We start from the raw sequence: 13,890 nt of genomic DNA, 5'->3' as shown, positions 1-13,890 counted from the left end.
TCAATTAAGTAAGGGAGAGTAGAGAGAAGGAAGCTTATGATAAATAACGTAAAGGAGAATGAGGAGTTAGAAAAGATTTCTCAACTGTGGAGAGATAGAGAGATGAAAGAGAGAGGAAGAGAATTGTTAAGAGATTGGGAGAAGGAGAGGGAATAATAGGAGATGGAGAGAGAGTTATCTGAATATTAGTTGGGAAATAATGTAAAATGTTTATATCTCCTAAATTCTATATTGAGATATCAAGATTCTAAAAGGATGTATAAAAGTATTTCTGAGTAAGAAAAACACAAACAATCATGTATTTTTGTGGGACTTTTCTCATTAAAAAAAAATCCAAAGACCATTTTTTTAATCGACAAATCAATAGCATCAGATAACTGAAAAAAAAAAGGAAAGCTATCTTTTCTTATGTCATTTTAAGTGGGATAAAGGTCTATCTTTCTTTCCTGCATTGTCAGTCTATCTCCCTTTATATCCGACAGATTTACAATAAGTCATTTTTCATAATAGCCTGAGTTACATGCTTTAAAATTTTTAAAATATTAATTTATTTACTATAGTTTAATTAAAAATGAACTTTTTTTCTCTTTGAAGAACTTTTTGATCCTGTAGTCTAACAAAATCTTTTGTGTTTTTCTATCCTCCAAATCAATGATAAAATAAAAAAAATTCTCTTTTGTTACTTTTTAGAACTAAATTTCTTTTGTGATTTGGTCATGCAAGCTTCTTGCTCCTACAATAAGGCTTTCTCTAAAGAAACAAAAAATAAAAATAACTTTTAAAATGTTACATGGAAGACATTGAAAATGAGGTTTATAGAAAGAGAAAGGATCTGGGATACATGAAATGCAGTTCCTCCCAGGGCATTTGCATCATAAAATGTAATTCATCGGCCATTACATCTGCTTGGTTCTCCAACTGATGGACACTGATTGCAATAACTGGGGAACTTTGCTATTCATGGTGTGTAATGAGCAAATTTGTGAGACACACTGCCAGTCTTGGATCAGGCAGTGAGTTGGAATTCCCCAAAACTCAGACACCTCAACAGCAACAACTCCATCTTGCAAAGAAAAAAAAACTCTCTTTTATTCCCAGGTTTATCTGAAATTAAGAAATTGTGATAGTTCTCTAGTCCTCAGGAGAAAGACCTCCAACCCTTGAGTTCTTAAAAATTAAGGTTAAAGTGTGATTGCTTGAATTAAATAGAATCCTCAGAAAATTAAATAAAGATAGCTGTTTTTTTCCTCAGCACTTTATCTGAATCTACTAATTTTTTTTATCTTTTTCTCACCAAAGAGTTATACATATGGACTGTTTAAAGATATACACAACAAATCATCATTGTTAGACTGAATTTTTAGGAGAACTGAATTGTATAGTATCGTGTAGCTGCATGGATTTTATTTATGACCATCCATTGATTCTGAGGCTTTGCTCAGAATTTTAATTATGGCAATTTTTCCGTATCTTTAAACTAAAATTAAACTACAATTTTAATCGTGTTATAAAATGTTAATTTTGTAATGTAGGACTGATGATTAAGAGGAAACAGTTCTCTAATAATTGTACATAGACTTAATTCTAACTCACAGTCTTTAATCCTGGTCCCCGTGAACTGCCATAAACAAAGAAGAAAACTAATTTTTTAAAAAATTTATTTATTTTAGTAGAAAAATTGTTACAGAACTTAATTGTTGGCCTAAATAGCACTGTCCCCCGCTGCTCATCGATTTGCTCAAGCAGGCCCAGGTAACGTCTCCATTGTGAGACTTGTTGTTACTGTGTTTGGCATATCGAATATGTCACGGGTATGTTTATATACTTAAACTTCAGAAAAATTAGAAAATACCAAAATATCACAACACTCAATATATATCACGGAAGTAAATGAAAATTAAGGTTTTCTTAGAAAATATCAATGGATCATAATTTCCAAAATACTTAATAATACTACTCACTATTTAGCCAGAAAAAAATTTATTGTGTTGCAGTGGTTAAGGTGTCACAGATGGGGAAATGAGGGTCAGTCCTGGTGTGCCCTGCTCTGAAGTATGGTTCTGGCAGGTTTGTATTTGGGCCAGCACTAAACTGCTCAGAAACAGTATGTTGGGGGGCAGGGGGAGGGGCGCTCAGGGCCATTCTTGGAATTTCATGGTCAGTATATGATCCCAGAGATTGAACTCAGGGATTCACACATGCTAGGCATGTACTCTACAACTTGAGTCATATCTATTGGCCTTTTAAATTTTATTAAAATAGGAAGAACAAAGGTATCATAATTAGAATAAATAAATTGCTCACTCATCCAGGTACACATCCAGCAGCAGGGCCCCTTCTCGGGGCTGCATGTTTAACTAGACCCCCCAAGAATTGCCGATTTACATCCTTAGTCTGTGGGCGACAGGAATTGAGACACACCACATGCACCCAAAGCTGAAACATTCTGGGGACTCTCTGCTCACTAATCCAGGTACCCGCCCGACTGCAGGGCCTCTTCCCGGAGCTGTGGCCATGTTAGCGGCCGCGAGATATTCTCCCCCTACATATCCCATAGGAACCATAAGTTACCCTCTTAGGTGGAACTTTCACTAGGTTAGCTTAACCACCAGAAACACATTAGCCAATAATTCATTAAGCTCATCTCAATTAATTCTGCATCATAAGCAGAGTAATAACAGTGAGCATGAAGTTCTAAACCACACTAGTCAAAATGGTAAAGCAACACAATGGTAAATGTAGAATCCCACCAAGCTTACTTATTGAAGAGGCTAGCCCAGAAGACCCCAACAGTAATGAAGTCCTAGACAACCTCTCTAACAAGGAATTTAGAAAGGAGTTACTAAGGATCCTTAGGGAGCTAAAAGAAACAATGGAAAGCAATGCCAATAAAAGACAAGAGGATTGGAAGATAGAAATGAGGAAAGTGCAAACAAAATTACGAAAGGAAATGTCAGACCTGAAAAGCCTGGTAGGCGAATTGAAAGGAAGTAGAGGCCTCAGCAGCAGAGTAACAGCTGCTGAGGACAGAATCAGTGACCTCAAAGATGAAGTTCAGAGACTCTCCAGAAAAGAGCAGAACATGGAAAAGAGACTCACAATTTGGAAGCAGATGGCAAGAGACAATCATGATGAAGCCAAGAGGAGTAATATGAGAATTATTGGGGTCCTAAAGGGACAGAGAGAAAGAAAGAAAGAAAGAAAGAAAGAAAGAAAGAAAGAAAGAAAGAAAGAAAGAAAGAAAGTCCAAAAGGGACAGAAAGGGACAGAAAGTTAAGCCCTGAACACAGCCAGGAGTGACCCCCAAACGAATTTTACTTAAATGTTGAAGCCAGAGTGATAATACAGCTGGGTGTATGCTTGTCTTGCACATGGACAACTTGAGTTCAATGCCTGGCACCCCATATAATACTCTGAGATCTGACAGGAGTGATCCTGAGCACAAACTCAGGAGTAAGTCCTGAGTATTGCTGCTGTGCCTCCCAACCCCTCAAAAAAACAAAAAGTAGAAAATGAGTAGAGAAATGAAAAGATACTTCTCTCAGAAGTCAGATGTGTAAGTTTCTCATCATCATTGATTATCAAGGAAATAAAAATATAGAAAATGAAGTATCATTTTACATCAGTGAGATTGGCATGTATTAACAAGCCTGAAAGCAGTTTCTGTTTATGTGACTGTAATGGAAAGAACTTTCATTCACTGCTGGTGGGATCATGGTCTGGTTCCATATAGAAATTTCTCAGAAATGCAAGAATACTGTTGCATAGTACTCAGAAAATATCAGAACACTACAAGATGGACCTCAATGATGTTTTTAATGGTATGAAACCATTAGTAAAGGCACGATCACGATCACGACCACCCTGTTGTTCGTCGATTGCCTCGAGCAGGTGCCAGTAACGTCTTCTTCGTCCTAGCCCTGAGATTTTTTTTTTTTAAAGTGCCATATTCAAGGCTTTTTCAGGGTTAGGAGAATGAGACCCATCATTGTTACTGGTATTTGGCATATTGGGTATACCACGGGGAGTTTGCCAGACTCTGCCGTGTGGGCATGTTACATTTGGTAGCCTGCCAGTTTGACCAAATTAGGAATGAGATGATAAGGTGGTCTTCAGCTGTTGGGCCCTGGTGGAGACAGTCAGGCATAGGGTAGGAGACTCTGTCTTGTTCTCTCCCGGGAGCTGAGTGTGATAATCTCTGGATCCTGGCCGTTGTTGGAGTTACACGGCAGTTGGTGGGTGTAACTGTCTAGTTACTGGCAGGTCCAGTCCCAAACTGTGCAGGCTTGGAGATCTCAGCCCCGGGTCCCACACACCTGGGTTCCTCTGTCAGTTCTTTTATGCGTGAGGCTCATCCAAGTGTGTGGAGAGTGCTCCCAGCATGGCCTTGGCTGGGCCCCGGTGGTCTTCAGCTGTTGGGCCCTGGTGGAGACAGTCAGGCATAGGGTAGGAGACTCTGTCTTGTTCTCTCCCAGGAGCTGAGTGTGATGATCTCTGGATCCTGGCCGTTGTTGGAGTTACACGGCAGTTGGTGGGTGTAACTGTCTAGTAAAGGCAACAAAACAAAAATAACCACCTCTTGGTATCTATCCTGAAAAACTTATTCAGACAAAAGAGCATATACACACCATAGTTTGGTGTTCAACAACAGATGAGTGGACAATGATGGTGTGGTGTACACAATAAAAATATTTACTGCAGCTGCAAGGAATGATGGAATTATGTAATTCTCTGAAACTTGGATAGAACTGGAGGATTCCATGTTAAGTAAGTCAGAAGATGAAGGACAAATACATAATGATCTCAGGATGATTTCTATATATTTCAAACATATAGAATAACAGGACAAGGAATGAGAGGAGATACCTAGATAAGTTATAGAAGTGATAAGGACAGGGTAGGAAGTCATGGGGGGAGTAAGAAGAGGTAGACAGGACATACTAAAGATGGGGTCAAGGGCTCTTAGCACAACAGTGATGTAGAGGTATATATGCATATGCATATGTCTAAAGCACATCAACAACACTGCAAGTAGAAGATCCAAAGCACAACAAATAAACAAAAGTGTGCCTACCAAGGAGGCAGAGTGGGGGGCTAAGAGGGAACCTGGGGACATTGATGAAAAGAAGGTCACTCTGGTGGTAGAAATGGTATTAGAACATTGCATGCCTAAAACTCTGCTATGAATAACTTTGTAAATTACAATGAATTATTTTTTTAAGGGCTGGAGCGATAGCACAGCGGGTAGGGCGTTTGCCTTGCACGCGGCCAACATGGCCGACCCGAGTTCGATTCCTCCACCCCTCTCGGAGAGCCCGGCAAGCTACCGAGAGTATTCGATATGCCAGACACAGTAACAACAAAGTCTCCAATGGAGACATTACTGGGCCCGCTCGAGCAAATCGACGATCAACGGGAGGGCCTTTATTTTTTTAAATTTTGTTAAAATGAAAAAAAATAATTTAAAAATTAATAAAGAATCCAAAGATGAGAATTCAAATAGAAAAAAATAGCAGGATAATACTTAAATCCAAGCACACCAGTAATGGCATTAAGTGCAAATTTACCAAATGCCCCAAATGAAAAGGTGGATGTTGACAGAGTAGATAAAAAGGGAAAACAAAGCAATTTGAAACTATGTGGATGGTATTACAGGGGATCGTATTGCTTGAAGTCAGTCCAAGAAGAGTCAGTTATAGTGTTCTCTCTATTCTAAGTGACATATAAAGATACATAATAAGGAACTGATTCTTCCTGGAAAAAAGAAAAAAGATACATACTAGGGGAGCAGCAAATGGTCAAATACAACAGAACTGAGGAGTTGGTTTACAGAAGTGTGTCTACAGTTGTCTACAGTTTGGGAAGATGGTGCATGGGAACAATCCTTTGGACATAGGAAGAAGGAAGCAGGAACAATAGTGGTAGGGTGGTATTAAAACAATGATTACAAAAAACTGTCATTATCAACATTATAAAACCTGGTACCTCAATAAAAAACAGTGAAGGAAAAACAAAGTAGAATGTCTCCAAGAAAAAAATGGGGGTTATGAAACCGAGAACATGAGGAGAGGTCATGCTATAAAACCACTAAAACTAGTAGCTAGCAAAGAATATTAATGTTTGGCAGATAGCATGGTAGCACTGTAGTACTGTCCTCCTGTTTTTCATCGATTTGATTGAGCGGGCACCAGTAACATGTCCATTGTGAGACTTGTTGTTACTGGTTTTGGCGTATCAAATACAGCACGGGTAGCTTGCCAGGCTTTGCCGTGCGGGTGGGAATACTCTCCGTAGCTTGCCGGGCTCTCCGAGGGTGGTGGAGGAATCGAATCCAGGTCAGTCGCACGCAAGGCAAACACCCTACCCTCTGTGCTATGGACATACCACACTGAAAGTGCCCTATCTCATCTGTTGGCAGATTAAAAAAAGTAAATTACATAATCATAAAAATATTAATCCCCCACATAACCCTACTAATCGGACATGCATATGCACTTGGTAATAGAGAAACAAAATTCCTGAAGAAAAACTGTAGGAAAAAATAACTTATGTTATAATAATAGTTAATTCTTCACATTAACTGTAGGAAAAATAATCAATAAAACTATAGAATATTGAATTGGCACTATTAGTTTTACACATAATACCTGCAAGAAATAATTCTTTTGAGTGTTTATGGATTTATTTTCAAATGTATTATATTTTGGTCATGAAATAAGTCTCAGCAAATGTACAGTAACTGAAACATTTTAGATTACATAATTTTATTCCAATGAAATTGTGAACCTATGATAATATATTTCAAAATTCCTGTTATCAGTAAATAAACTTCCCTACTTTATGGATTAAATAATAAATGTATTAGAACAAAAGAATTTAGAGAATATATCAAACTGAATGAAAATAAATATATGGCAAACAAAAATTTTGGAAAGAGTTGAGCTATGCTAATATGTAAATATATAATTTCAAATATCTTCAAAAATAAGAAAAATGTAAATCCAGTGACCCAAGTCTCACTCTTATAGAAGTAGAAAAACTTTACCAAAAATAGAATGAAATGAATAATTAGAACAAGTATCAGTGAAGTAAAAAATTAAACATCCAAGTCAAACGCAGTGTCCTAAGCAGTGCTTAGGAGTCTTAGCTCACTCCCAGAAGAGAATCTCTGACAATTGAGTTGGTGTTTCAGTGCTAGGATTCAAATATGCAAGCCCTATGATTCCAGGTACCAGAGCCAGCCCAGAGATACTCAGGTGCCTCTGGGGCTACACTCATTGCTGCAGAAGGGTCATAGGATGTCAGGAATCCAACCAGGGTTGGCTGAATGCAAGGTATGTTTCTTAACTCCTATAAAATCTGTCTTTCAAAGGTTATTTTCTTCCTTAGTATTTTAAACTTTATAAATTCAACAATAAAGTTCTATAGAAAGTCATAAAGTAATAGAAATAGAAATCATTGGAGGGGGCTGGAGCGATAGCACAGCAGGTAGGGCATTTGCCTTGCACGCGGCCGACCCGGGTTCGATTCCCGGCATCCCATGTGGTTCTCTGAGCACCAGCAGGCGTGATTCCTGAGTGCAGAGCCAGGAGTAACCTCTGTGCATCTCCAGGTGTGACCCCCAAAAATTTTTTTAAAAAGAAATCATTGGAACAAAATAGTCACTTTCAAACAAAGTGAATAATCAGATGAGCTGTTTGAAGTTCAGCCTGCTGGGAGAATTTCACTGCCACTGGCCTTCAAGGATATTCCCAGAAAGTGGGAGATGCGTGCTAAACTATAGGCCGAACATGATGGCTGCTTTATGCCTGTATTGCAAACCATAACACACAAAAGGAGAGAAGAAAGAGTGTAAGAGGGAATTTTCCTTCCACAGAGGCAGGTAAGGGGGTGATGGTGGGAGGGATACTGGAAACATTGATGGTAGAGAATGGGCACTGGTGAAGGGATGGGTACTAGATCATTGTATGACTGAAACATAAGCACAAAAGTTTATAACTGTACCTCACGGTGATTCATTATTTTTTTTTAAAAAAAACAAGATTCAACCATAAAAGAAAGGATATCTCAGATATGGGGAAATGGGTGTAGTACTTTAGCTATATAACTTCTGGTAGTGTCGCAAATCTATTTTCTGCCTGCAGATTACAGAGAACTCTTCCATGAGTTCTTGGGTATGAGATAGTCTGAAGAGCAGTGTAGTGTAGAAGGGATCATGGTCATTTGGATTACCTCTTCATCTCACTTACATATTTTTCATGGCCTGTTCACATCAAATCCTGAATATACCATCGATACTGAAGTGCTGCTGTGCAAGACTTGGTGATAGATAAGCCAGTTAATTATAGGAAACTCAGTTATACAGTAAATCTGTAGAAGACAGCAGAGCTTTGCTCTGAAATTCAAAGCATCTACACTAGGATTCACCTGTCAAAGTTTCCACACAGTAGTAGTACCTGTCTTTCTGCCACACATAACACAATTGGATCTGCTTGATCTTGTGTATCAAGTGCATCAGCCTGCACCTGATATGGAGCCTTCTTTTAATTTAGACCCACCCCAAACAAACGGCTTTTAGGTGACTTGACAAGTGGACTGAAGTGGCATGCCCAAGTAGCAATATGTTCAATAAAGGTCAATTAGACATTTTTGTTTATGAGAGACCAGATGCAATAACTTAATCTTTAAAAAAGGATAGGTCAACATTATTCACACAACTTCAACCCTAGATGTTTTACTGGAATAGCAATTTACATGAATTGTCCACCCTTTGGCACCCAAATATCTTACAAATAAGTCAAGTGGTATTTCTGCTTCTGACTCCGTAGGTCTAATCAGAATACATTTATTAACATAATAGACAATGAGATATACTGAAAAAGGCAAAAGAAATCAGATTCTTGTGAACTTAATAAAGAGAAAAAGGCTGGTGATTTTATATATCTCTGAGAAAGAACAAAGAGAATTTATTTCTGGCCTTGCCACTTGAATACAAACTGCCGCTACTAATGTTTACTAACAGGTTCCAAGATGAAGCATTTTCCAGGGGCCACAAATATAATATGTGGGAAGGTTGCTTATTTTGCACTGGGCTAACATAGGTTCAATCCCTATCACCTCATACAGTTTCCCGAGACCTACCAGGACTGATGTCTGAGCTCAGAGCCAGGAGAAAGCCCTGAGCATTATTTGGTGTCACAAACAAACAAACAAAACACTCAAAAACACAAAAAAATAATTTTCCAGATCTAGATTTCCATATACCTGGTAGAGCACTTGTAATTGATCTTATCACTTATCTAAATTAATGATATTGTTTATTCTCAAAACTCTGTGTCTTTTGCACAGACCACATAGATGGGAATATGTTTGGATCATCATTCCCTCATCTTTTAAGTCCTTGATGGTAATATCAATCTTGTCAATTCTTCCAGAATATGATATTGACTTTGATTTACTATGATCCTTAATATAGACACTGTGACTTCCATCTGGCTTTTCCCACCATAATTACATTCACTCTACAGATCATGTGACTACTGTTGTATCATCCTGCCAGTTACTGAGTACGTTTATTTCAATTGTACATTCTAAATCTGGAAAAATGGTAAAGTCAAGTTCAGTAACCCACTGGGATCACTGTCAGAATGATGAGCTAACACTCCCTATTGACCATATGACTGGTTTCTACAGAAGACTATTCTGGTGGCTCACATTAAGAGATTTAAATCCTGTAGGTCCTTTAAGATACAGTTGATTCCTTTTTCTCCAGTGCAGTTTCCTTTCTTCAAGGTCCTTTGGGAAGACTCCTTTGGGGAGGACAGAAAGCAATTTACAGCATATACTTGGGGTAGTTTATTGGATTCTTTCTTTAAAAACCCATTCACTCACGGAATTAGGGATTTTATCTGTAAATGAACTCAAGTGTAGAAATTGATTTAGGCACTGTGACTCTTAGTTCTTATTGTTTAGAGTTTTGTATAATTAACCTGCTGGAGCGATAGCACAGCAGGTAGGGCGTTCGCCTTACACGCGGCCAACATGGCCGACCCGAGTTCGATTCCTCCGCCCCTCTCGGAGAGCCCGGCAAGCTACCGAGAGTATTCGATATGCCAGACACAGTAACAACAAAGTCTCCAATGGAGACGTTACTGGGCCCGCTCGAGCAAATCGACGATCAACGGGAGGGCCTTTACCTTTACCTAACCTGAAACTTTAATCCTTATACAACATAAGTAAGAATTTAGTAGACTTTCTCTCGATTTTACTACTATGAATGTCATGATTAACTTGCAAAGCAATGGTTCTGCATAAGACCAACTCTTCAGACTATCACTACAGCTCTTTTACAACAGTAACTACATCTACCTTGCCTTTGGCAATTGATTATTGCGATTTTTTCTGCCACTCTAGATCTATTTACACTGTGAAATTAGGTCTTCCAATTCAGTGACTATGACCTATAAAACAAAGTGCTCAAGGAGTCCTTCAAGGATATTAGTCTCCCTTCACAAATTTGTTTCCTGCAATTATGGTGAAAATGTGTTTTTGTTATCTTCTCAGTGTGGAAAAAAGGCTTTAAAGAAAGAACAATTCTGACATTCTAATCTCCTTAAGTCATTGAATTTTTTTAATTTACAATGAAGCAAAGTACCCAACTTTAACAAGTTGTTCAGAAAAAGATCATGTTTGCGTTAATGTTTCCATCAAATGAATACACTGTTATAACTTTCTTCAATGAGATGTGACATTTAATGTAGACTCTGCTTAGTGAACTCAGATCAATATATTCAACCTGATCATCTTAAAAGGTTCAAAAATTGTAATTGATACAATCCAACAGTTTTGCATTCTAAAACTCACTACATGAATTGGAGTATAAAGTAAATGTCTTTGACTTGATTAAGGGACATTTAAAAAACTATGACTAACACAATATTTAATGACAATTATAAAAAAAATTTTACCCAAAGTTCAGGAATGAGACAGATATTTACTTCCGACCACTTCTATTCAACATCATTCTGAATATTTGCACCAGGAAAGTTAGGCAAGAAAAATTGGCACTGCTGATTATACAGGAAAAGTAAAAACTGCGTATATTTACAAACACATTATATTTTGTATTAAAAATATCAAAAACATAAAAAATTATTAAATTTTTAGTATTTTAGCTGAAATTTCTTTTTTTATTAATGAATTACCATGAGGTACAGTTACATACTTACAAACTTTTGTGTTTGCGTTTCAGTCATACAATGATTGAAAACCCATCCCTCCACAAGTGCCTGTTTTCCACCACCAATGATCCCAGTATCCCTCCCAACACCACCAGCCCATCTCCCACCCTCCCCACCCTGCCACTGTGGCAGGGCATTACCTTTTTTTCTCTCTTTCCTTTTGGGTGTTGTAGGTTGCATCAGAGGCATTGAGACGCCATTGTGTTTGATCCATAGTCTACATTCAGCACGCATCCCCCAACATGAGTGGGTTCTCCAAACACCCTTTACTTGGTGTTCCCTTCCCTATCTGAACTCCCTTTTTCACCTAGTATTTGAGGCAGACTTCCAAGCCGTGGAGTAAACCTCCTGGTCCTTATCTCTACTATTCTTGGGTGTTAGTCTCCCATTCTGATACTTTATATTCCACAGATAAGTTCAATCTTTCTATGGCTGTCCCTCTCATTCTGAATCATTTCACTTAGCATGATACTTTCCATGTTGATCCACTTATCCTTCGTTTCCCTCCTGACTCACTCTTTGTTCAACATTGAGTTGTTTAATTTCCAGGTGTTTGTTCAATGAACTCAAAGAAACATTTAAACAGAGATCCAGTAAATTAAAGGAGGACATGAAAAAAAGTGATGGAACAGACAGTCAAGAAGATATAGGAAGAAATGTTCTTCTTATATAAATAGAAAAAAACTTCTATCTTCAGTGTACTATGGCCTGAAAAGGTAGTTGATACAATATCTATCTACCTAATTCTGTTGAGGTATGTATTGTGGCCCAGTGCATGTGCTCTGGTTAAGAATGTGTATTATTTGGGGTGGGGGGGGTGTTTAGTCCTGTATAGATTCTATTTTCTATTTCTTCCTTCTAAACCAGTATTTCCTTGCTGAGTTTTAATCTTGTTGTTCTATCCAGAGGTGATAAGCTGGTGTTGAAGTCTACCACTACTATTGTGTTGTTAGCAATGTCCTCCTTAAAGTATGTTAGCAGTTGTTGGGGCTGGAGCAATAGCACAAGGAGTAGGGCGTTTGCCTTGAAAACGGCCGACCTGAGTTTGGTTCCTCTGCCTTCGATTCCTCTGCCCCTCTCAGAGCCCAGCAAGCTATCGAGAGTATCCTGCCCAAACGGCACAGCCTAGCAAGCTACCCTGATGTATTCGATATGCCAAACACAGTAACAAGTCTCATGATGGAGACATTATTGGGCCTGCTCGAGCAAATAGATGAACAACGGGAGGACCGTGACCGTGACTCTCTCTGGATCATGGATAGTATCGTGAACAATATGACACAGAAACAGTTCATGGGCATGACTACCAGGCCACTGGAAGAACAGGGTATTGGGGAGAGTTTGTCCATTCCCAATTTTGTGAGACCTGAAGATTCTGATCACAAAACCCGCATTCCTGAGTTTTTCAGCAGATTCAGTCATGGATGATGCTCATCCGAGCCTGTAGAGATTGGCTGTCAGCATTGCAGCTATTGAGTTTCGGAATTTTTCGGCTGCCATTGTTCTATTGGGGTGGGTGGATTTGCTCACCTGCCCCCATCCCCGTTGCTCCAAATGACAGTCAGCCTGGCGCAAGGTCTAGAAGCATCTCTAAACAACTGATTTTTAAGGGACCATTATCATATCTTTATCTGTCACTGTCACTGTCCTCCCATTGTTCATTGATTTGCTTGAGTGGGCCCAGTAACATCTCCATTGGAGACTTTGTTGTTACTGTGTTTGGTATATTGAATACGTCATGGGTAGCTTGCCAGGCTCTGCCGTGTGGGCGAGATACTCTCGGTAGCTTGTTGGGCTCTCTGAGAAGGGTGGAGGAATCGAACTCGGGTCGGCCATGTTGGCTGTGTGCAAGGCAAACACCCTACCGCTGTGCTATCGCTCCAGCCCTCTTTATAACATCCAGAATTTATATGAAGGGTAACAAAAATTCATCTAGATTATTGATGTCTCTACAATTTTTCTTGTGATTATTTTCACTCAAACAACTTTATGCTTGCTATTTTTTGAGGATGCTCTCTTTTCTGTTGTCCAAAATGTTTTAATAGAGACCAGACCAAAAAAATCAGCCAATTTTTTCATGAAATGATGAGGATAGCAGATTTGCACCTCACAGGTTTATTCTGCTCACTAACAATAACTTAAAGCTTTTGTTTCAAATTTGTCATTGAAACTTACTCTGTTATCATTTACTAAAACTTAGGCTAACTTTCTCCTCTCCTGGAGAACTAGCAGCAATTCATAATCTTGTGTAATTTTCCTCACCAATTATTTAAAATACACCAGATTAGAGTAGAAGATTGTTCAGAGAAAAAGTCAAGGATTCCTTCAATAGACATCTTGAAGCAGAATCATTGTCTCTGTCTTACTTTCATGACTAGATACAACTTGCTTACTTTCTGTCTTTAAATTTCCAAGACCTTTAAAAATTCAACCAACTATTTGATTACCTTGTCAAATCTTATTAACTAGCACCAAAGTAGCATCTTATTAAACTAGCACCAAAAAGTTTGAGTTACAGAAGTCTCTATAAAAGTATTTCTTTTGCCAGACATTCATTTTACTGTCTCTTTTTAGGAAAGAGTCTGATTTCAGATCCTCATGGCAAGGTTCATGCTGACAACAAAGCAAGGGAATTTCTTAAAAAAAGAAG

This window comes from Sorex fumeus, unplaced genomic scaffold (assembly GCF_029834395.1).
Source record: "Sorex fumeus unplaced genomic scaffold, SorFum_2.1 ptg000036l, whole genome shotgun sequence".
Taxonomy (NCBI): Eukaryota; Metazoa; Chordata; class Mammalia; order Eulipotyphla; family Soricidae; genus Sorex; species Sorex fumeus.
Note: the sequence above shows the minus strand (reverse complement) of the source record.